Raw genomic sequence first — 25442 nt, forward strand, 5'->3', positions numbered from 1 at the left:
TATTCTCTGTACAAGTATAACCTCAGTCCAGTCTCTCTAGTGTGTGGTGAACTGTGTTCTGTAAATTACCTAGTGTGGACATAATGGTAACCTGTTTTGTAAGTGTAGCATTTTTTGTCCTGCATTAGTCAAGTTTAACCATAGAAACAGGAGAAAAAAATCATTGAGGTGGCAAAATGGTGTATAAAGGTGCATGGTTACATAGGTCAGGCCCATAGTATAGGTTTTGGGTGTCTTTTTTTAAAAAGCCTAGTGAAAATTCTTTTTCTTCATTTAAATTTCTTTATATACAATTTTGTGCCAGATGGCTTAACTCGAAAGAGGAGACTAGAAAAGGTACAACAAAGTTCTTTTGGTACTACTTCTGACTTGGATGAAAGGAATGCCTAGAAACCTCAACTTAGATCAGTTTAGCATTGTAAAATGCCTAGCACAAAAATGTATAAGACAGGCCCTGCCCCGAAGAGTGTACAGTTTAAATACAAAAGTCAGACAAAGAGTAGAGGGCAAATAGGGTCTTGCTCAAGGTTATAGGCCAGGGCATTGGGTGGAGCTGGGGATTGTATGTTTGCCTATCTATTGGACAGTGTTGCCTTTCAAATGTAAACCTAAACGAACTGCTTCTGTATAACTCGGAAGAGAAAACTATAGCAGACCATTTTTATATTCTGGCGTGTGAACCATCAATTCACAAAAAGTAATATATTGTAACGTTTTTTGTTTCTGTAAATCAGGGGTGGGCAAACTTTTTGGCCTCAGGGCCACATCAGGGAGTAGAAATTGTATGGCAGGCCATGAATGCTCACAAAATTGGGATTGGGGAGGTGGGGGCGTGAGGGCTCTGGTTGGAGGTGTGGGCTCTGGGGTGGGGCTGGGAATGAGCAGTTTGGAGCGTAGGAGGGTACTCTGGGCTGGGACCAAGAGCGGGATCAGGGCTGGGACCAGGGTGTGGGAAGGGTGTAGGTCCCGGCTGGGGGTGCGGGCTCTGGGGTGGGGCTGAGGATGAGAGGTTTGGGGTACAGGAGGGTTCTCCAGGCTGGGATCGAGGGGTTTGGAGAGTGGGAGGGGGATCAGGACTGGGGTTGGGGTGTGGAGAGAGGCTCGGGGTGCAGGCTCCGAGCAAGTGTCTCCTGGAAGCAGTGGCATGTCCCTGCTCCGGCTCAGATAGGCGGCTTTGCAGGCTGCCTCATCCGCAGGCACTACCCCAGCAGCTCCCATTGGAGCACCAAGGAGCCGGAGCGGGCCCATGCCACGTCTTCCAGGAGTTGCATGGTGCAGCCCCTGACCCTGTGCTCCGGCTGGAGTGCTGGAGCGGGGCCGAGCCGCAATGTGCGCCCCCCCCTCCCCCCCGGACCCAGCGCCACAGCTGGAGAGCTAGAGCAGGGCAAGCTCCAGACCCCACTCCCCAGTGGGAGCTCTCAGGCCAGCTTAAAACGGCTCGCGGGCTGCAGTTTGCCCATCCCTGCTATAAATGAAAATACAGTCTCTGCCCCAAAGTGCTTGAGAGTAAATAGGAGTGTCCAACGGACTTTGCCGTTCTCAGGTTTTATCAGAATCATGTGAAAGCACCCCATGCAGATGGGAATCTTAGTCTTCAGAGCAAATAGCCACAGTATTGGACAGGTTTCAGAGTAGCAGCCGTGTTAGTCTGTATCCGCAAAAAGAACAGGAGTACTTGTGGCACCTTAGAGACTAACAAATTTATTAGAGCATAGGCTTTTGTGGGCTACAGCCCACTTCATCGGGTGGATAGAATGGAACACACACACAAGTTGGAAGTTACCATACAAACTGTGAGAGGCTAATTAGTTAAGATGCTCTGTTAGCAGCAGGAGAAAAAAAACGTTTGTAGTGATAATCAAGATGGCCCCTTTAGACAGTTGACAAGAAGGTGTGAGGATACTTAACTTAAGGAAATAGAGTCAATATGTGTAATGACCCAGCCAGTGCCAGTCTCTATTCAAACCCAAGTTAATGGTATCTAGTTTACATATTAATTCAAGCTCAGCAGTTTCTCATTGGAGTCTGTTTTTGAAGCTTTTCTGTTGCAAAATTGCCACCCTTAAGTCTTTTACTGAGTGGCCAGAGAGGTTGAAGTGTTCTCCTACCGGTTTTTGAATGTTATGATTCCTGATGTCAGATTTGTGTCCATTTATTCTTTTGCGTAGGGACTGTCCGGTTTGGCCAATGTACACGGCAGAGGGGCATTGCTGGCACATGATGGCATATATCACATTGGTAGATGTGCAGGTGAACGAGCCCCTGATGGCGTGGCTAATGTGATTAGGTACTGTGATGGTGTCACTTGAATAAATATGTGGCAGAGTTGGCATCGGGCTTTGTTGCAAGGATAGGTTCCTGGGTTAGTGTTTTTGTGGTGTGGTGTGTGGTTGCTGGTGCGTATTTGCTTCAGGTTGGGGGGCTGTCTTTAAGCGAGGACTGGTCTGTCTCCCAAGATCTGTGAGAGTGAGGGATCATTTTTCAGGATAGGTTGTAGATCTTCCATGATGCGCTGGAGAGGTTTTAGTTGGGGGCTGAAGGTGACAGGTAGTGGCATTCTGTTATTTTCTTTGTTGGGTCTTTGCTGTAGTAGGTGACTTCTGGGTACTTTTCTGGCTCTGTCAGTCTGTTTCTTCACTTCAGCAGGTGGGTATTGTAGTTTTAAAAATGCTTGATAGAGATCTTATAGGTGTTTTGTCTCTGTCTGAGGGATTGGAGGAAATGCAGTTGTAACGTAGAGCTTGGCTGTAGACAATGGATCGTGTGGTGTGTCCTGGATGGAAGCTGGAGGCATGTAGGGAAGTATAGCAGTCAGTAGGTTTCTGGTATAGGGTGGTGGTTATGTGACCATCACTTATTAGCACAGTAATGTTCAGGAAATGGACCGCTTGTGTGGATTGGTCTCGGCTGAGGTTGATGGTGGGACGAAAATAGTTGAAATGATGGTGGAATTCCTCAAGGGCTTCTTTTCCATGGGTCCAGATGATGAAGATGTCATCAATATAGCACAAGTAGAGTAGGAGTGTTAGGGGACGAGAGCTAAGGAAACATTGTTCTAAGTCAGCCATAAAAATGTTAGCATGCGGGTACCCATAGCAGTGCTGCTGACTTGAAGGTATATATTGTCCCCAAATGTGAAATAGTTGTGGGTGAGGACAAAGTCACAACGGTCAGCCACTGGGTTTGCCTTGACATTATCGGGGATACTGTTCCTGATAGCTTGTAGTCCATCTTTGTGTGGAATGTTGGTGTAGAGGGCTTCTACATCCATAGTGGCCAGGAGGGTGTTTTCAGGAAGATCACCGATGGATTGTAGTTTCCTCAGGAAGTCAGTGGTGTCTCGAAGATAGCTGGGAGTGCTGGTAGCGTAGGGCCTGAGGAGAGAGTCCACATAGCCAGCCAATCCTGCTGTCAGGGTGCCAATGCCTGAGATGATGGGGCTTCCAGGATTCCCAGGTTTATGGATCTTAGGAAGCAGGTAGAATACCCCTGGTCGGGGTTCTAGACATGTATCTGCACAGATCTGTTCTTGTGCTTTTTCAGGGAGTTTCTTGAGCAGATGGTGTAGTTTCTTTTGGTAATCCTCAGTGGGATCAGAGGATAATGGCCTATAGAATGTGGAGTTAGAGAGCTGCCTAGCAGCCTCTTGTTCATATTCCAACTTATTCATGATGACGACAGCACCTCCTTTGTCATCCTTTTTGATTATGATGTCAGAGTTGTTCCTGAGGTGGTTGATGGCGTTGTGTTCTGCACGGCTGAGGTTATGGGGTAAGTGATGCTGCTTTTCCACAAATTCAGCCCGTGCACGTCGACAGAAGCAATCTGTGTAGAAGTCCACTCTGTTGTTTCGACCTTCAGGAGGAGTCCACGCAGAATCCTTCTTTTTGTAGTGTTGGTAGGAAGGATTCCGTGGGTTAGTATGTTGTTCAGAGGTGTGTTGGAAATATTCTTTGAGTTGGAGATGTCGAAAGTAGGATTCTAGGTCACCACAGAACTGTATCATGTTTGTGGGCCTGGAGGGACAAAAGGAGAGGCCCCGAGATTAGACAGACAGTTTTATTCTTCCCTGGGACTCGTCAAGCTCCTAACTTTTTCTTCTTGAGCCTGCTTTTCAAATGTTTCCCATGATAGCCATAATGTTCCTGGTAACCAGAATAATTTTTGTAAAGTTAGATATAACTACCTTCAGTAAATTCACATCCTGTAATAAAGTCCTGCAGTTTCTCATTCTTCTCACAGTATTTTTAGCTTTCCCAAGACTAGATAATTGGAAATAGTGTTATGGTTCTGTGGATGTCAGATTACATGAACAGGTTCTCTTTTAGCTAGAATGCAATCAAACAGGCAATTGTGTTTTTAAGTTCTTCAGTAAGATGAAGCAGCAGCATATGCGGGTGTTGTTTTGAAGAAAGTTAGAGTTAAAAGTTGAATAATGCAGTCCACGAATTTTCATGTAGAGTAGCTTTGAAATCACGTATAGATGTGCCAAGGCATTTGGTGTTGGGCTACTGTTTTGGCTTGGTGCCAGTGCACTACATCACACAATAGTGCTGTTTGTTTTATTCCTCAAAATGGGATGCATTTTATTTTGAGATAATTGTTATATGAATTTGCAGCTCTCCGCTAGTCCAAAGTGGGTGTTGACAGATATGGCAATTTCCTGCATATCCTTGCAAGACCTTATTGAATTTCAGTATGTTTGGGGTCCGTTATATTAAATGCCAAGTTTATGTACTGTTACTGGCTGGGATTGCATGTAACTTCTCTGGGGGGGAGAAATGATGTGAAACTTGGAAGTTCAAAGGACTATATTGAAAATGTGACTAAATCGAGAATGGACTTTTGGAACGTGTTAAGTGGATTTCCTAGGGGAGAGATTAATGTAAATTCCCTTACACATACACACCTCTGGTTATGCAAAAACTCTGCCTTTTGAAACTACACCCTGGCCATAGGTCTTTGTCCACTGATGACCTTTTCCAAGAGACTGAAGATTGAAGGCCTGAGCCGTACAAACAGCTTATATGTCCAGCTGTAATTATTGTTCTGGATCAGACAGTTATGAACCTGTAGCCACAGGGGAAAAGACTTGTTTGGTTTGTTTGGTTTTTTGAAGGACTGAAACCTACCATCTGGTAAGCTTTTTAGCATTCACATAGGTTTTTATTGTTTTTAATACATTTTCTCTGTAATGCTTTCACCTTAAGAATAAGGGTGCTTGCATACAAAGAGCTGTCTCATTTATTATAATTGCGGGCAATACAGTATTCATACCCTTTGGAGAGAAAGCAAAGCACAGATGCTGGTCTGTTTAGGTGTTGAGCTGCTGGGAGTATCATAGTCTAGGCAGGGTACTGTGCAGCCTGGAAAATCCAAGTCAGGAGGGGGAGAGGTGCAGATCTCTGCCCATGAGGTGATGTCTGGAAACCAGGGACCTTTAAGTGTGTGCCCTCGAGGGAGGATGGAGGGGCATATTGGTGCAGTTACCTTGAAGCTGTAACCGGTATAGTATATAAATACATAATGTGTGTGATGTAGAACTAACTTTTTTTCATAGAGGCTTAGTAGCTTTGGTTTTCCAAAGAATAGAAAAATATACTGGGAAGGCTTTCAGACAGTTATTTTGCAAAATTTCAGTGCTGGTTGATTATCACATTTTTCTCCGACCCCAAATAGTTATGTTGAACATCTTGTAGAAATGTTAATATTTAGAGTGATGTATATAAAACATTCATTTAGAGTATCCGTTGAACTTGAGCTACAGAAGTTTGGTTATTTTTAAAAAATTTGTAAGTAGTTGAATCACATGTAGTTCATATGGCTTAACCGGTAAACCTTCTTGTCAACGTATTTTCCCCTACAAATTACCGTTCCTCCTTCAGAATATATAATAGCTCTGCCTTCATATGGCAGGTACTTGTCAGAGAGTTAAATATCTAACAGAAAAGACAGGGAAAGAAGAGCTTGGATATCATGCAGTGTACGGATTCATTCTAAATTTTCTGTTCAGATACAATCTGTAGTTTTTATGACTTACGGTTTCAGAAAACTCTTAGATGTGAACATATTTGTAGCATCTTTCTTATCCCCGCCTAACAGTCGTCACTGTGAAATGTTTAACATTTTCTATGAGAAACGCATGAAATCAGTAATTTATTTCTAAGTACACATGGGGCTATTGCTTACACTATATTAGTTGAAGTATAAATTATAATTCACATGGCAGTTTTATGAATTGCTTTAACAAATTGGAGGTAATTACCCATATTGCTGTGGTTTTTAAAATCTAGCAGTAGTATCAATGGGCTTCAGTCAAACTCAGCCCCAGTATGCTAGCTACTAAACCAACATATAGGAAGACACAGAGCATGTCCATACTGTAGCTGGAAGTATAATTTCCAGCTAGGATAGAAATACCTGCGCTAGCTCTGATCCAGCTAGCATGCTAAAAATAGTAATGTAGCTGCAATGGCATGAGCAGTGGAATGGGTTTGCTGCCCTAAGTACTATCCCATATGAATCTTTAGGTATATAGTTGGTATGGCTAACCTGTCTCACTGCTTGTGCTGCTGGGACTACACTGCTGTATTTAGTTTGCCAGGTTGATCGGAGCTAGCATAGTTTGTCCACCAGAGTTGGAAATTACACTTCCAACTCCAGTGTAGACATACCCACGGTCCCTGCCCCGAAGACTTTACAATGTAATTCAAGACAAGATACAAGTGTAGCAAACAGTAGGAGGGAATTAGAGGGTAACAGTGTGGTGTGGATCCTGTGGTTACATAAACCAGCAATCAGCACAGGGTGATGGCTCAAAATCATTTAAATGGGAAGGGAATTGTAGTGATAGACCGTAGTGTAGAGGGAGTCAGGAGGCTAGATTGGAGGGAGGAGTGTCAGGACAGGGGACATATATAAGAAAGTGAGGGCAAAGATTAGGAGGACAAAAACTAGGTGACTTTTTGGTAAGGTAGTGATGATCGTAGTAAATGTAGGGCAACTGCTAAGTGAGTTGGTTTTATGGTGGAGATGATTGGACCTGTTGGGATTGTGTGTCTAAAGCTAAAAATGCCATACTCACAAAGATATGGTTTATAGCTTGAACTTGGGAAGCTGAAGCTCTGGCCTTGTGAAGAACCAGTAATATTGAAGGCGAAGTGTGCAAAGTGGTGAATCTGCTCCGAGAGAGAGCTCTTTTATGGAGTGGTTTGTTACCATATTGGTAACTGTCCTATTTTAATGAGTAGAATAGACAGGATGGTTCTGTTTTACAAAACAGTAATTGTATCATGGGCAGAAATAAGTTACATATTGAAGTATCTCATTGTCTCATCTTCTTAATACTTGAAACTCATTTGCTTCAGGATATGCTACCCTCCATTTCATGCTAGGTGCCCAGCTCTAAAGGCAGCGTTGCTGCCAGCAGCAGTGCAGAAGTAAGGGTGGCATGATATGGTATTGCCATTTTTACTTCTGCGCCCCTACCAGTAGCCAGCAGAAGTGAGGGTGGCAATACCATACCACCCTCGCTTCTGTGCTACTCCTGGCAGAGGCGTTGCCTTTAGAGCTGGGTGCCTAGCCAGCAGCTGCTGCTCTCTGGATGCCCAGCTCTGAAGGTGGCACCATCACTAGCAGCTGTGCAGAAGTAAGGGTGGCAGTCCCACGACCCCCCTATAATAGCCTTGCAACCTTTTTCCGCGCACGATCGGGACCCCCACGCTTACAATACTGTGAAATTTCAGTTTAAATCTCCAAAAGCATGACATTTACAATGTTTTTAAAATCCTATCACCATGAAATTGACCAAAATGGACCATGAATTTTGGTAGGGTCCTATTCCTAAGATAAAAATATATGGAATAAATATTCTTTAACATTCATGTAAAATGTCCTTGGGGAACTTCAGTATGACTGACAAAGTGCTAGTGATATGTGCTGTGGAGGACTTTAAACTTTAAGACCATTCCTAGAAACTACTACTTACTGAGAGAACTGTCAAAGTAATTTTATTATTATTTTTAAATTTTGATCCACTCAGTTTCTCATTTTCGTTCTCTTTTCAACACAAGTCTCCCTCCCTGTATATTCTAGAGCAAGAAATCTGGAGCGTGCACTGCATTTCAGTTCATTTTAATCTAGTTAACGTTGGGGAACCAGTGGGGACAAACAAACTGCAACATTAAACAGTGTTGTCAATCTAGTTATATCTTAAGAAAATGAGTTGTTTGCTTAACATGTTGATTCTGTTTTTATTTATTCAGTGGAATACTTCTGGGAAAAATGTGCCTTATGATACACTTTGTGCCTAATATTCTATTGCTTGTGTTCTTGTTAATTTAACTAACTGCTGATAATATATACAGTTACCTCATGTAGGCATATAAATTACCTTGTAATTTAGTGTGGTGTTACCTGGTGGTACAGTACAGTGTAACTTAAAGAATTTCAGATCCTGAAAATCTCACTTTATCCTTTACTGCATGGAAAAAAAATTCAAAATGTGTCTAGACTTGGACAGAAAGACTTACAGAAGATCAAGTGTATTAAAGCAGTAAAAACAATAGATAACAATAAATCCCAAACTTATTCAGCATATTGCCTTATTTTCAGCCTGCTTAAAAGGACTGGTCTTTTCCAAGAATTTCTTCTAGTTCTTACAAATTTCACTTTTAAAATTTAAACCTGGAAATGAGAATACTTGCCTCCATTGGGTTTACAAGCACAATACTCAAGAGTACCTGTAATTCAAAAGAGAACAAGTTAATAGGTGCAAATTGCATGAAAAGAAAGTACCTTCAAAAATCTTGTCCCACTATGATTTTGGTACATAAGTATTTATCAAGGCCAGATTTCATATGCATGTATATTTGCACTGCCTAACAGAAATGCAATCAGGCCAGTGTAAAGTCAGAAAGTGCCCTCGGCTGAATTTTGGATATGTTCTTTCATTCCAGCAGACTCCTTTCCTATCTTTTTCATTTGATAGAATCTTGTTTGGGGTTTTACTTTACTTTAAGGCTACCTGCCCTTAACTTCAATGTTAAATTAATTCACATATGAATAGTAATTCCATATGGTCATTATAATGTGTGTAATTAAAAAAAAATCTGCATGATGAGAATACATCTTAATAGGATGTAAAATATATTGATGTTTTTTAAATGGAGATGTTGGACAAGATCCAGAAAACTGTTTAATTATGTCAAGTGTTAAATGCACCGGTTAATAGAAATAGTTGATACTCATCTTGTATTCCAAATGAGCAAGTCAAGAATTTCTTACCCTTATTAAACAGAGGTTGTTAGTATACAAATGTTTGTGAAGGCCTTCTTAGCTATGGCTATGTATATATTTAAGCAAATATATGTAAGATTATGTTGAGACTTCAACGATTTAACACTATTTTATCATAATATCTGGTACTTAACACTTCATGGTTTCTTCACATAAACTTTCTAATGCTGCATCTTGTTTGAAAATTCCACTTCATCATTAAGCAAACTCATCCCATATTGAAATGTGTTTTCTGTATGCAGATACATTGATAATCCTACATCATATGCCAAATGTCTAAACATTCACACTTTTTAATTTCAGTAATATACTGTTAAGTTTTGTGAGAAAACCTAACTATCGACTCTTGTGTTTGGCTGATAGAGCTTGCTGTGTTCTCAACTAGAATTGCCCAGATGTAGAACACTTACTGTTTTCTTCCACTAGTAATTTAAATCTTTAAAAAAGGGGTTGTTTGTTACTAGTACTCTGTGGGAAATGCAGTTGAAAATTTTTTTGTTGGTGTACAATCATTTTTCTTTAACATCAGTCAAATTCAAAGCAGTTATCTGTTGTCGGAATTGAATTTGGAGGAAAGGGAAACTGTGTGTACTCTTGCATCTGTAAGTGGCCGGATGGTGTTTCAGTGCCCAACCTAAAGAGGGTTAGAGCCATTTACATTCTCAAAATATTGTCTCTCCAGATGGCCTGCTCTCCTCCAAAAATCTTCTGTACTTTTTTTTTGTAGAATGAAGATTAAAGTTTTCTGAGTTGTTTTTAAAGCTCCTATTTTCTCTTTTGAACAGTATGATGTTTGTCTTTTCTTTTCTTCTGTTTTCCACATTGTTTACTCGCTTTGCTGCTCAATCCATAGTAAATTTGTTTTACATTAGTGTAAATTTAGGCTTGTTACTGTACATTATATTTTGTTTTATAACCATGTTACTCTGATAGCGCTTCATTAGATGGATTTTCTAAGTAGGTTTTTTCTAGATATTTAGTCTGAGTCTGTGTATCAATTTCTTTTCCAGGTCTTTCTCTATAGTTTTTTCTTTTAGTGTTGTTCCTCTTGTGTATGCTGGTACAGGCCTGGCTGAGCTCCTACTTGTGGATGGTCTCCAGGCTGCTGTAAGTGACCAATAATTTGGGTCACATGTGCTTTTAAACCTGCTGAGTCTGAGCAGTGTCCAGACACTGTCTGAGTCTGGTGTTTCAGGCACACTCCCATGGTACAGAATTTAATGCTTGTACCCTTTTGTGAGGTGGAGAACCCTAAAGTCCAGATGCCTTAGACCCAAAAACCAGTGCTGACCTCCCAAAATCTCACTAGCTTAAGTATGACCTCCCCAGAGTGCCATCCCAGCAGACACTCCAGTTTACAGTAAGGCACTGACTTTCTGAAGGCACTTTTATAAACCGTACCTTTTTCTCAGGGACAAAGCACAAGAAATATATAAATCTATGGAAAAATAACAAACCTGTGGGCAAGGCCATAGCTGAGTTTCCTCACCACTCTTGAGAGCTGTTTTTGGGTCTTGGAGTCCGTGTCCTTCCAGAGTCCAAGATTCTTGGCACCCCCTCTAGTCCTGACAGCCTCCTCTTATGCTGCCCAGTCTTATCTTCTGATTCTGGGCTGGTCTCTCTATGCTGGAGAGTCTTTTAAAAACCAATTTGAACATCTTGTTTTTCCTTGTCCTTTCCTACTCTCTGACCCTCTAAGCTGTGGCAGCCAATGTCCTCTCTGTTTGGGGCTGTTTCACTCACTAATATTGTATGGGCTGCAGCTGTCCTCTTGTTCGTTAGAGGTGTTGATTCTTAGCCCTCATCTGCACTACAAATTTATGTTGGTACACCTACATCGCTTAGGGGTGTGGAAAATCCGTATCCCTAAGTGACAAAGTTATACTGACCAAGCTCCTGGTGTGGACAGCACTATGTCCACGGGCGGGTTTCTCCTGTTGACATAGCTACTGTCTTTTGGGAATGTGGAGTACCTACACGCGGAGAAGCTGCAGCACTGTAAATGTAGACAATTACTTAGCATGTTAAGTGTTTGGCCAATAGTCTCCATTGTCCTGCTAGGGCAAGGTTGTTCAATTGTTGATGGTTCTTAGTAGTTCTTCTGTTTAAGGACAGACACTGAGGTGCCCCCCCCCCCCCAATCTCCTTAATACAAGAAGGATGGTGCAATCTACTGCATAGTATACAGTGGAAGACCTTATGAAGTATATACAGATTTCTTAACATAAAACTGGAAACCGTGAACTTTCACATATGCCTTTCCTACTTAACCCTGTTCCTGAGTGAGTGTTCTGTCATTTATTCACAGTATGTGCAACTCTTGTTCATTTTGCTCATTTTATGCTCTGGTCAGTACAAAAACCCAGGGTCTATTAATCAGAGACCTCGACTTGAAGTCCCTGGGTGGATGTGTAGACATGCTAGACTGGCTAACTTTTTTTCTTCAAACAAGTGACTAGCCACTGCCTGACTTGTATAACACCCAGCACAATGGGACACCAAGTTAGGAAGTGCCAGGTTTATAGTTGCCAATACTGCTTTTATTCTACCCCCTTTTCATCCAATCTCTGCACTGAATGAGAGTCTGATGGAGAAAATATAATTAAACTGCCCCATAATGCATAAATATGACATTCCCTAACTTTCGTAGGCTTTTCCCCCCTGTTTTTATAAAGAGGTAAATCAAATGCGCAACTGTAACAATCCCCATCGCATATCTTCCAGAAGGAATTGAATTCTGAACTCTGAGCTACAGGGCCAGCTACATAGCAGACAGCAGGAGAAGGCTATTATCCCACTCCTCCAGGGTTTTCAAAGGTGTTCACAGGGACCCTGGCCCAGCTCTTGCTCTCTCCCTGACCCCCAGGGAGGTGGGGGGCATACTTTGCCATGTGGTGTTCCCAGAGAGTAGGATGGGATTTGGGAGCCATATGCTAGGTCTGAAGTATGAGGACCTGAGCTAGTTCTTTTCTCTGTCTCTCACCTCCATATCCCATAGCTGCTTCAGCAGTTCCCAGGCATTCCCAGTGCACTGTGAGCTGACAGTGCTGCTGCTTCTTTGTTGGCAGGTCTAGCTCTTGAGAATGTTCAGGGTCATTTATTTGGGAGGCTGCCATAATTTCCTCAGGAACACAATTGAGAGAAACAAAATGGTGACTTTTAATAGTTTTATTACAGAGGTGGGCAAACTGCAGCAGCCCACAGGACTGTCCTGCTCAGCCGTTGAGCTCCCAACCGGGGATCCTAGCCCTTGGCCCCTCGGCTTGCCATGCCACCAGTGCTCTGGGTGGTGGAGCTACGAGGTCCTGCCGGACAGCAGAGCTGCAGGATCCGACAGGTGTAGTGTATTAAATTGCTGCCCGTAGGAATGTGCTACTTACGGAGCACCACGACTAGCAGCCGTAAGTACGCCACACCGGCCCTCCCTACAGTTTCGGAATGCCAGTATGGCCCTCAGGCCAAAACGTTTGTCCACCCCTGTTTTATAACTTGGGTAAACCTGACTGGAATTTTGTGGAACTTAGAAAACAGATTTCTCTAGTCCAAGGGCTTTTTCTCACTGCCAAATTTCATAGTACTGCTACAAACAATGAACGCGTAAGGTTCTCGGAGAAAGTTAGTCTTTTATAATAGAAAGTTAGAGGTAGAGATCAGCTTCTGGTATAATTTACTCTTAACATTGCTGCAGACCCATTTTCCCAATAGAATTTTCAAGCCAAGACTTCCAAAACAGTTACGAACATAAAAATTAAGCTTTAGAGTAGCCTGAGAGAGGTGAATATTATCCCCATTTCTCAAGTGGGGACAACAGAGGTTATGCAGTGCACACAAGGTTACACATTTAATCCATGCCATACCCAGAAATTGAATTCAGGTATCTCAACTCTTCATCCTATGCTGTAAATCATTAGACTATGGAGTCCATGTTTTCCAAAGTGTGGCATTCAATCTCTTCTGATTTTCATGGCTATTTCAATCTTCATTTATAACTTACCAGCTAATAGGGCTTTCTGTTTATCAACCCAAATATTATGCTGTATGTATTTTTTAAAAAAGTCCATGACATTTTCCAATCTACTTTGTGTTTTTAGGAATTGATCATTGTTGCTGTTAATTTTTGATCTGTTACATTTTGGGTATGCTTGCTTCCTTCATGTTTTCATTCCCATTATTCAGTGCTAATGGGAGACTGTCCTGTTTTTACAATTGAATGAAACCAAGTCGAGACTTTATATATATTTATTCCATTTAGGGATTATCTGAATAAGAGGAATGTTCCTTGGGAATTAAACACTGAATTAGATCATGGAATTGTAGGAATTAGAGATGGAAAAGACCTATTACAGTAAGTCATTTTGGACTGTCTGCCAATGCAGGATAATCTTGAATGCCTTGTGCACGATAGTTTTTATAGTCTCAAGCAGTGTGACTTCCCCTAGTAAACGTGATGGTGGCTCTTATAAGTCTCTTATGTGTAATTGCTTTGTATCTCCCTCCATTGAATATTTGGGATTATTTTCCCCAGCTGTACTGGATAGCATTTTATTAGGCTGAATCTCATTTTATTCCTTGTCCCTAATGCTAACCTCCTAGGTAATATTGCTATCATCACTGGAGTTGCAACACTGGTTGGTTTTTTTTTTTCATTTTATACAATATATGCTAACTTAATGTAGTGATTACTACTTTTTCCCCTATATATCTGACTTACATGCTAAATGAAATCAGTGCTATCGCAGAACCTGAAGCACCCTACTAAATATCTCTCACCACCAGCTAGGTATATTGATTTTATCACTTTTTATTTATAGTACTTCAGCCACTTGTCTAGTTAGGTGACAGTGCTCCTGTCCAAGCCAATTTGAATTAATTTTTCAAATGTTTGCGTCACCTGAGCAAGTGCTCTAAAGTTGCTATAATAAATCTTCTGCCTTCTCTTCATCCACTAATTTTATAATTCTGTTAGAGCAATCACATGCTTGTGTAGCATTTTGTTTTCTAAATCGTTCTACAATTTGTCATACATGCATAGATTCCAAGCTATTTAACCTTTTAAAGATACTGCTGTTTATTGCTTTTAATTCATTTTTCCTACTATGCCATTCTTTGCATAATTTAGCCAAACTTTTTGCATAAAAAAGAGGAATAATCCTGTGTAAACTTAATTATTCTGTAAAATGTAATATGAACTTTTCAAGTATATAAATATTTTAATGCATGTTGGTTCATTAGACTAAAATTTCAATACACTTAAGTCATTGATACAGTGCAAGTGAATGAAAACAAACCAAGTCCAGTTGACCTTACTGGGAGTCATTTTAAGAAGACAAGGTAATCTGGGATTTGATACAGTCTCTGATCCAATCTAAGAGAGTCCTGCTTGTTATGCAGCCATTCTGTAGGGGTCATCAGGTGTAGAAATGTTAGATGCCTTTATGACCTCAAAAATTTGGGAGCTGTAGGATGGACTTCATCAGAAATACTTAGACTGCCTGTGTGTTCTGAATGGATATGTCAAAAAAAAAAGTGTGCGTGTGTGTGGATCAGAATGTCTCTAGGGAAGAGAGAAGGAGAGGAGCTAGGAATCTCTTTTAGGACAGGAAACCTGAAGAAAAGAGGCAAGAGATTGTGTTCATCTGGTTTGTGTGGGGTTTTTTGGTTTTGTTTTTTGCGGTCTTAAGACAAATTAAGTCTCTTTGGAAAATTATTTAATTTTTTTATACTCTAAAATGTTTTTAACTTGCAAAAGTTATAAGCACATACTTTTTAGGTATACAGTTTTTTTGTGGTTTTGCAGTAGAAAATGGATTAGGGGGGTATAGGACTGTGAAAGGCGGTAGTTGGTGGGGGAGCGAGTAGCTTTGGAGGGGGTACAATTTACCTTGGTTTTGAAACGGAGGTAAGCTGCACATGTGTAAATTGCACTGCACCAGCATAAATGGTTTCTAGCTTATGGGTTTGCATTGGCACAGCTCTTTTGGTGGCTAAAATCCCAGCACTGAAGAGGCCTCAGGTATTGCAAATGTCTCTAATTGAGTTAGTTTTCATCTCTGAAACTTAATGAATTTCTTTGTTGGAAGGGTACTGTGGTGGAAAAAATGTCCACGTGTTGTGTTTGGATCAGAAGCAGCTTGAGGCCCTTTATTTCAAGCAATGCGCATTGCAGGGCTGCTCTGCCGAATACAGAAATACAGGAGTTTATATAGCTTAAAACCACAACCAGTTACACACACTTTCGCATCGATATTTTGCCTTGTTAGGAATCTATCAAAACAAGCTTTGTTATTTGGGGTATAGGAAAAAGCTTGTTTTTCTATACGTTATTCACAGATGTTTCTCTTGTGTTTAACATCCGCTTTCTAACACTACTGTTGTGGTTACACTTTAACATGCTTGTCTGTTACAAATTGTCTGCTTAAAACTTTCCATTCTGCCTTCCCTTCTGCCCCTTATACTCAGAAACAAGCTTGACCATTGTCAAAGGCCTAGATAGGCTTGACCAAAGTCTGAGGCCTATTAAATTTCCCGTCACAGTACTGAAACAATTAGACTTACCAAATTTAAGAAGTGGTTACTTTAAAATGTGCTCAATTCATAAGCCAATTAAGATTTACTTGAAAATTCTCCGTAGAGGATGTATTTTATCATTTATGCAAATCTCAATGCATCCTCAATGGTGCAGCAAATGTACTGCATCCTTTAAAATGCAACCATCTCTCACTCTAGAAGTGAGTCCTGGACCCTGTTGGTTCTCAGTGGTACAAAGCCTTGTGAATATGCAAGATGTGTATATATTTTGTTGGTGGGTGGGTGTGTTCATATGCCTTTGGGCTTGTTTGCACTTAAAATGCTGCAGCGGCACTGCTGTAGTGCTTCAGTGGAGACTCAACTTATGAGGATGGGATGGTTTCTCCCGTTGCAGTAGGTACTCCAGCTCCCTGAGAGGCGGTTGGTGTGTCGACGATAGAAGCCCTCCAGTCAACATAGCTCCCACTAGGAGTTGCGTCAATTTGACTGCATCACTCCGGGGTGTGGATTTTCCATACACGGAGTGATGTAGTTATACTGGCATAAGTTGCTGGTGTAAACCAAGCTTTTGATTTAAACCATGGCAAGATAGGAGAAGGGTGATGTAGAATAATTTTCTTAATGGAAAATGCTTAATATTATAATTGACAGATTCCTTTCTTGTACAGAATTAGAATTGCTGAAATATAGGTATAACTATATTATTTGGCTGTCATGAGACAGGCTTTTTATGCAACACAATCTTTCAAAACACAGGCTTTTTATGCAACACCGTTTTTCAAAAATGCTTGGTTTTTAGACTTCTCTGGAAGACATGAATATACACTTTATATAATTACCAAGCGTGCACTGTTTTTGTTTTTTTTTTCAGATGAACAGAAGGAAAGATGGGGAAGAAATAGTTTCTTGCAATCATACATTTTATTGCTAGTTTTTCCATTCTGCTCTACTAGTGCGAATTCAGACAATAAATCACTGTAGTCATTTGGCTGTAGGAGTAGGAAGTGAGGTAATGCTGTAAAGAAAAAAATATGATGGTAGTCCCATCTGGTATGTGGATAATGAACATGACAATACTTATTCTTTACTCAGATTTAAATCCTGCAATTTTTAATTGAGCTCTCATTTCCTTACCTTGATTTTAGTTCCCAACGTTAATGAAAGTTGGGCATAACAGGTTTGCAACATCAATCTTCACAATTGACTGGACAGAAAATCACATCTTGGATGTAGAAAGCAGATTGTCTGTGAAAGGAAGAAAAGTGATTCACCCATTACTAAAAAGACTAAATGTTAAAAATAGATGGAAACTTTTGTGTCTTTTAAACTTGAACAAATGACATGAGTCTTAACTCTTGTGATAGCACCAATATTGAATTATGCTTTCATAGATTTGTGACCATACTCTAATTATCAATCCATTATCATATTTTGAGAAGGTGGGAAAGAACAGATTTAACTTTTAAACTCCTAATATTTAGTAGATAAACTTCTAAAACAGAAGAAGCATTTTAAAAATTTCTTGTGTGTTTTTTGGATGTGGTAAAATAGTAAAATGTATCTTTTGTGTACACTTTAAAATCTCTCATAATTAAAAAACACTGAGAAGTCCTGTTGACATAATGAATTATTAGAGAATATTTACTGTTAGATGTATCTATTTCAGGAGCAACTTCAATTTTTATATGTATCCATGTGTTTACAGAATAGGCTTTAGAATTTGCTTTTTCAGCACCAGGTGTATCAGTTGTCCCATCAGCTTTATATTTGATAGACTCATTGTGGTTTTCAAACTGTGAATCAGGACCGCAAAGTGGGTCCTGACCCCATATTTAATGGAGTTCCCAGGGCCAGCATTAGACTTGCTGGGACCTGGGGCTGAAGTTTGAGAACCCCTGACTTAGTTTGGCATCTGAATTAAGTAATGTTAAGAGCACAACTGAACTATATCCTTGTTCCTTTAAATGATTGGAACATAAAAATGCTACCTTCTTCTACATAAAAGAACAATCTATAAGAACACACATGCTTTACATTATTCAAGGATGATACGGGGTAAATTAGTTTTTTCCACAAGGTTAGCTAATTGAGTTGAATTTTTCTGTTAACAAAAATCAATGTCTAGGTGGACTTTAGAGGGATGTCTATAAGAAGACTGGCATTTGCATTAAGTGGAAGTACTAACATTTGACATAAAATTTTAGAGAGATTCTCAGATGGCTATTTCCACAGTTGTTCTGTCTTGCTTTACTATGCTATACTGCCTGTGGACTGTAGTAACAGTGGCTGTTAATGCTGAGGCTCATTTCATATACCAGAGTTCACATCTGTATTGGAGGCGATGTGTGCTGCATGGAAATCATACAAGGGACATCGAATCTCTCTCTCTCTCATATGTGTTTCTTACAACTCCACTTCCTCAAATGCAGCACATATGAAATATTTAATTAAGACAGTTCAGCAAAATGTGTTTTCCTGTGGACAAAGGTATTCAGTATTTTATTAGCAAAGCCTTTTTTTTTTTGTGGTCAGACTTTTTGTTGTTTAAAGCCTGAAGCAAACTGAGGCACGGGAGCACTTGGTCGTTTTCATAAGAAGAGCTGTTTTTTAAAAGAGGAGCTGGGGGATTTAGTGGTTTTATTAACCAAGGCATCATACTGACTTGTAACCTAGTATGACATTTTGAAAAGTGTTAACAGGAGGGGATACTTAACTCGATCTTTTGTGTTGGCAAAATGAAATGTATTACTTTCTTGCAAGCTTCTAATAGTGTTTGTGGCTACCGTGCAGTTCAATTTCAGATATCTGTAATTGCTATTCAGAGAATTGCTTAGTTGTTGTAAATATAAGTTTTCTTTTTAGTATACATACTAAATAGTGTCTTGTTGACAAATGACCATTGAAGTATCCTATCGTACTTAACTTCATGATTAAAGACCAGAAAAGCTAGAATACTTATTTAATCTGTTGCGCTCTTGTAGGTGTGAAACATTTTGAAGACTTGCTCTTTTTTGGAGGTGGAAGTGTTTAAATTATGCCAATTTACGCACTTGCCTTTAATATCCTTTGATGTACCCAGTGAGTTAAAAGGAGTACTAGCAGCACCTTAGAGACTAACCAATTTATATGAGCATAAGCTTTCATGAGGTACAGCTCACTTCATCAGATGGCTGTAGCTCACGAAAGCTCATGCTCAAATTGGTTAGTCTCTAAGGTTCCGCTAGTACTCCTTTTCTTTTTGCGAATACAGACTAACAGGGCTGCTACTCTGAAACAGGTAAGGTGAGCTATTACCAGCAGGAGAGCGGGGTGGGGGGCGGGGGAGTGCGGAATCTTTTGTACTGATAATCAAGGTGGGCATTTTCCAGCAGTTGATAAGAATGTCTGAGGAACCGCGGAGGGAGGGGAATAAACATGGGGAAATAGTTTTACTTTGTGTAATGACCCATCCATTCCCAGTCTTTTTTCAAGCCTAAGTTAACTGTATCCAGTTTGCAAATTAATTCCAATTCAGCAGTCTCTCGTTGGAGTCTGTTTTTGAAGTTTTTTGGTGAAGAACTGCCACTTTTAGGTCTGTAATCGAGTGACCAGAGAGATTGAAGCGTTCTCCAACTGGTTTTTGAATGTTATAATTCTTGACGTCTGATTTGTGTCCATTTATTCTTTTACATCGTTCACCTGCACATCTGCCAATGTCATATATGCCATCATGTGCCAGCAGTGCCCCTCCGCCATGTACATTGGCCAAACTGGACAGTCTCTACGTAATGCTCACAAAAGCTTATGCTCAAATAAATTTGTTAGTCTCTAAGGTGCCACAAGTCCTCCTTTTCTTTTTGCGGATACAGACTAACATGGCTGCTACTCTGAAACCTGTCATTTCCCCATGTTTGTTCCCCAAACCTCCCCCCACTGTTGCTCAGATGTTTTTGTCAACTCCTGGAAATGGCCCACCTTGATTATCACTACAAAAGGTCCCCCCCCCTGCCCCACCTCCAGGTTAATCATTAATATTTGGAGGATTTTCTTTCTATGCTGTATTAGGAGGAGAAAATCACCAGACAGACATTTAAATTGTTTTAACTAAATCAATATTATGTATTCTGTATTTTTTTCTTTAACAGCAAACATATATTTTAACAAAACAGCATATGAATTTTTGAGTTTAGTTAAACATTGAAGTTTTTTAAAATCATATTTGTTTTTGTTAAAATTGTTAACTAAAATAGTTAAATGAAATATTAAAAAAAAGAATTAAAAATCGACTATGTCAGCCAGATCAACATGAGAAACTTAAAATATTGGCTTCTACTGCTAATTCCGTCATCTTCACCTTCATTTTCCTGTTTGCTCATAACCTAGAAAAGAAAAAAACAAGCTTTCTTGCTTTTTCAGGTCCCAAACGATTTCTCAATTTGGAATGAATTAGTCCAAAGGAAAAGAAAAATCTTTATACATCAGCAGAAGAAGCTACTGCTGTTAAAAGTGAGATTATCACTTCAACAGTCTCTGAATCCAAGTGCTTAAGTGACTTCCACCAGTTCACTTGTGTGACTTTCTTTAAAACTTAATCAGCAAACATATATTTCTTGAATGGTTCTTATTCCCAAAATGGGTCTCTCTTACGGCCTGCTGCCATTATAGGCTTTCTGTTCTAATGAGAGAAACGTATGGTAGATCTCAAATCAATGAAGGCTACACTCAGAAAGACCTCAAGACTTCTGGAATATGCTGCTCAAACAGTTTCACTTTTATTTCTACTGCCTGTCCCTCCCTTCTCACATTTATCTCCAGACTTCTTCTTGTTCAGATCTATTCCGTCCCCAACAATCTTCTGTTCATCAAACTTTCTGAAACTTTGCACTTTTAGAGAGAGGTAAGGGATTGATTCTGTGTACACAAATTTGCAGAGGGACAATAGGGTTGAGGGTGGTTGTTTCTCATCTCTATTTTATTTTTTATTTTATTTTTTATTTTATTTTTTATTTTAAAAACATTTTCGCAGTTAATAGGCATGTTCTCTCTGGAGACACAAATCCACAGTTTGAGAACTGCAAAACTAAACATCTGTGATTGTGCTCAGTCTAAAAGGTACTGAGTCCCATTGGGTAGATAAAAAGATTAACCTAAATAATCTATACAGAAGCCCCTGGAACCCCATAAAATTGGGTCCCTAATCCATAAGCTATTGGAACTCATTTACAAAACTTTTCTTAAACATGACATGAATATATTGTCTCATACTATAGAATTAGAATGTATAATCCCTATTCCATGATGAGATACATTATCGCTCAAAGATATCTTAATTAAAACTATCTTTAGATAGGTATTTTCCTCAAAACATTTTATATAAAAAAAATCAGATTTAAATAAAAACAGTCGATTTTTTTGTTTTTATTTTTTAAATCGTTGATTTTTATCCACCCTGGTATACACAGAAATTCTGTTCTCTATTTAGACAGACAACTCCTTTTCTCAAACATACGTATATTACTTTCTTGCCCAGTTATTCCAAGAATATAACTCTTTGAGAGAAACTCTATCAAAGATTTTAGTTGTATTGACTTCAACTTTACACCAACAAAGGTTAACATAAGTGGTTTAGATGGAATCTTTGAGACTACATAAAGGCATAGCTATGAGTGTTTCTTATGCTGGAGGGACACTTATCTTAAAAAAAAAAAAAAAAAAAAAAAAAAAAGTCATTCAAGATTAGTCTCATTCAGAGTACTCTGACCAAGAGTTAATTCTCGAAAAATATGAAGAAAATGGTTAATATACTGTGATTTGAGCAGTTAGCTCGTAAAGCAAAATACAGCATCACCATCATTCTGGTAGTGTTGGTGTTACTGTGAAACTGTCGGATTTAAATACTTAGGAGAGAGCTCTTGTAACTGTTGCTATGGTAATACCAGGAGGCAACATGGTAGTTTTCATCTATATCCATGTTCAGCTGAATCCTTTTGAAGTAATTTCACTGTGAAAGGAAAGTGCCATTCTGTAGCCAGGTTAGTTCTCATTTATTACTGCACTAATCAAAAGAGAACAGTAATTAATAATTTCATGATAAATAAACTCTTTAAATTTTAGATACCCTTTGTTTTGAGTATTCACTGACAGCCATCTATGGAAAAGATTACCTCTGGAGTTAGTGACCTCCTGTTATGCTTTCATGTCACTTTCTCTAGGATTACCTCTGATCAAGGTACAACTCTTAAAAAGCGTGCCTTTGTAATTGCAAAATGACTTGAAATTTTGACATAGAAATGGAGCTACCCCTTACTTTGTACTTTATTTCTTTCAGAATGGACAGCTATGTAGGCCTTTCTAACTATAGATTCAAGCATTGTTTTCTAGTTTGTTTTCCTTTTAAAATATTCCTTAACATTAGTTAAGTGTCCTATTTTTTTAACCTGAATGTAGCGTTTTTTTAGCTGCCTCATTTGTAGTGCCTGACAATTTCATCTTTGTAGTCTGACAACTAGATATTGTTTTAACTGAGGTGACCTAAGTACCTATGTTTATTCCTTACACCTGTGACTTTATTTTTGCCTTGGATACAGAATAAAGGTGTCTTTCTTGCCTTCTCTTTGCCTCCTTTGTACATCATTGTACAGCTGGCTAGACGCATGTTAATAGCTCAGCAGGCAAAAATAGATACTGATGATCAGTGTTGAGGTAGGAAGCTGAAATACCGAAGATCTGACCTGCAATAGTACAGTAAATACTACATTCCTAAACTGTGGCTTACAGACTTGAGTCACTTCAGTCTTCAAAGGCATTTGCACATACCAGTTATAACATAGACTGTTTTGGAAGACATTGTCTCTGAGTCACTATCCTTGTAAAATCCGCTTTGGGCTATCTGCATCCAGTGAAATTTAAGGGAAGATACCATAGTTTGTTTTCAACTGTAATTGTCCTCCATTCACTCAGCCTGTAGCTAAATATACTGTTCTTTTAAAGGCATAAAATATTTCTACATGACATACATCAAAATGGAGAATTAAGAAAAGCAATGTTTTCTGAGTTTGGCAAATGTACTATTTATTGTAGTCATTTAAAAAAAAAAAACCAGTTGAGAGTTATGGATTCAACTATGCATTAGTATTTATCCTTCACAAGAAATGTGAAGGAAACTGGTGTTTTTATATTACGTTCTCCTTTCACTCTCAAGTTTTCACATACTTATGGCTCTAAATTTTTAATCTCATTGCCAGTTTCTCCAACTATTTCATATTGGCGCATGTCTGAGGCTTTTGCTGGGTTAGTGCACATTAGGAAAATAGGTGGGGGGAAAAAGAGACCCTTCAGAGTAGCGATTTTTTTTTTCGCTGCACTTTTACACTTTTTTGATAAAAATGCTTAGAATAGTGAGGATACTGGAATATAATCCTTGGTTTAGTATGGATATACTCTGAAACATAACTTGTAAAATATGTGAGATTCCATGTTTACCGCCTCACAATATCAGATGGACTTTTAAAGTTTACTATGGCCTGGTCTCCACTATGCAGGTTGATGTAAGGCAGCTTAAGTCGACCTAATTATGTCAATGTACATACTACAGCCTTGTTCTGACTATGTAAGTGCTCTACTACATCAACATAATAAATCCACCTCCATGAGAGGCATAGGGGTTATGTCAGTGTAGTTAGGGCAACACAATGTCTGTGTATACACTGTGTTACTTACATGGGCTGTGGGCTGTCTTATCAATTTCAGGGCTCCATGCTGGAGCTGAAAAATTGACAAGAAAGCCGGGAAGCCTGAACCCTGCTGCTACTGGCTCCCCGCTCAGGGAAGTGAGATGCCCAGGCGGCTGCATCCCCAGCTCCCAGCAGGGAACTATGTGGAAGCTGCCCTAGCTTTCAGCCCCCCACACTGCGTCTCTTCAGTCAGTGGAAGCACTCCTGGTGAGGACGCACACTACTGGCAGAAGGAAGGTAGCGTAAACATCAGCCACTGATGTAATTACTGTGGCGGCTGTAAGTGGACCTAACATAGGTCAACTTAAGTCTTTAGTGTAGACATGTACTGAGAAAATATGGTCAGTTCTTGAGGTAGGATGCTGAACTATTTACCAGCATGTCACCTTCAACCTAGGATCTGAAAGTTAGCAATTATGTATAGCACAACAAACAGCCATGAAAAATTGAGTTGTTAACTTTGAACTTAGTTAAGAACGTTTTGCTCTTCTGTAGTATCTTCCATTTAAGTCTCAAAAGCATCTTACAGACATTGAATTTCTCCCCAAAGCACCACTAGAGGCTGGGAAGTATTTTTATCCTTATTTTGCATGTGGAACCAGAGAGAGAGAGAGAAGTCATGAGATCACACAGGAAATCTATCAGAATTGCTCCTGTCTCCCAACCCCATGCTGTTAGCCATAAGACCTTGTTTTTCCACAGAGAAGGGGTATTGATGTTTGAGCTGGCAAGGAACCTAGCTCGCTTGCTTAGCTGAAGATGCACAGGGAACAGATATATTGTCAGATCATGTCTGTTTTCAATAGTTATTTTCTGGATTACACATAGTTATTTTGTATACATGTCTTTAGCTGAGGAAGTATCAATTGTAAGCCAAAAATCATGAAATTTCCCTGCTGTGATAACCCACTGACCCATTGTTCTCATCATTTAAGACTGCTCTTAACTGTCTTCCCTTCCCTTATATCTACCTGATAATATAACTGTCATCTTATGGTTTGATTCCATTTGTTCTTTTTCTCATCTGACAACCAAAAAACAGATAAATGAAAATATTTCATTTAACGTTGGCAATTGAGGTATATATTGACTTGTAGGTACATGTGTATTGTAGGAACATACCATAGAACAGATTCTTTATCTTTAGCCACAAATGCTCAAACTACATTTAGGAAAAATATAGTTTCTGTCCATCTTAGTTTGGAAAGGTGACAATGTAAAACTCAAAACATCTTTTTCTTCTAGTGAAGAGAATATTGTAAGTGAAAAATTACAAACAAAACAACAAAAAAAGTAAACAATTTGTAGCATAAATTGTTGCATTATTTTAAACATGAACTAATGCTTTCTCTTGTACCAGGGTGATCAGAAACTAAGTGGTGTCTAAACACAACATAGAGAAATGGAAAGCAAGTTTTATTTTTTTTAAAGGGGAAAAGATTTTACTATTTCATCCTGTAATTGTCTTTCAGTGTACAAGGCCCCCTTCACTTCTTAAAGTTTGTTCCGAACAAGGGAAAAGAGAACAGTGTTCAGGGGCGAAAAAACTTCAGTAGACTGGCTATCTTGTTTATAGTCCAAATATTTATTTTTGTATTTATAAAGTGCCTTCAAGTTACATAGGCACTAATACAAATTTTTTAAAACTATGATGGACTCTCAATATGGCTTATAAAAGTAAGCAGCCTCTCTCTCTTTCCACCTGATCGCTAACAAATCCTCTGCCAGTTAGTGTCAGACTGAACTGATGGATGTTGCAACCTGTCCTAAACTGCTGAACTTGGGCAGACTTTAAGGAGGAACAAGTTCCAAAGATGAGTCTGTTAGAGGATACCTTGCTGCCAAATCCTAGAGTTCCAGTGCCAAGCCACATAGGGTTTAGCTATTAACCGCTTGGATTTAACC

The 25442-nt window shown here is 39.4% G+C and overlaps 1 protein-coding gene and 1 long non-coding RNA gene across 2 annotated transcripts in view; one reads left to right on the plus strand and one right to left on the minus strand.

The window, feature by feature from the left end:
• CDC73 (cell division cycle 73) overlaps positions 1 to 25442 on the plus strand; it is a 165369-nt gene that overhangs the window by 56084 nt on the left and 83843 nt on the right. The gene's annotated exons all lie outside the window — the stretch shown is intronic.
• On the minus strand, positions 3834 to 16978 carry LOC141992866 (uncharacterized). The gene is made up of 3 exons (XR_012640674.1): positions 16960 to 16978; positions 8706 to 8741; positions 3834 to 4016 (listed from the first exon to the last, which is right to left on the minus strand). It is a non-coding gene; the product is annotated as an uncharacterized LOC141992866 (long non-coding RNA).

This window comes from Natator depressus, chromosome 8 (assembly GCF_965152275.1).
Source record: "Natator depressus isolate rNatDep1 chromosome 8, rNatDep2.hap1, whole genome shotgun sequence".
NCBI classification, from domain to species: domain Eukaryota; kingdom Metazoa; phylum Chordata; order Testudines; family Cheloniidae; genus Natator; species Natator depressus.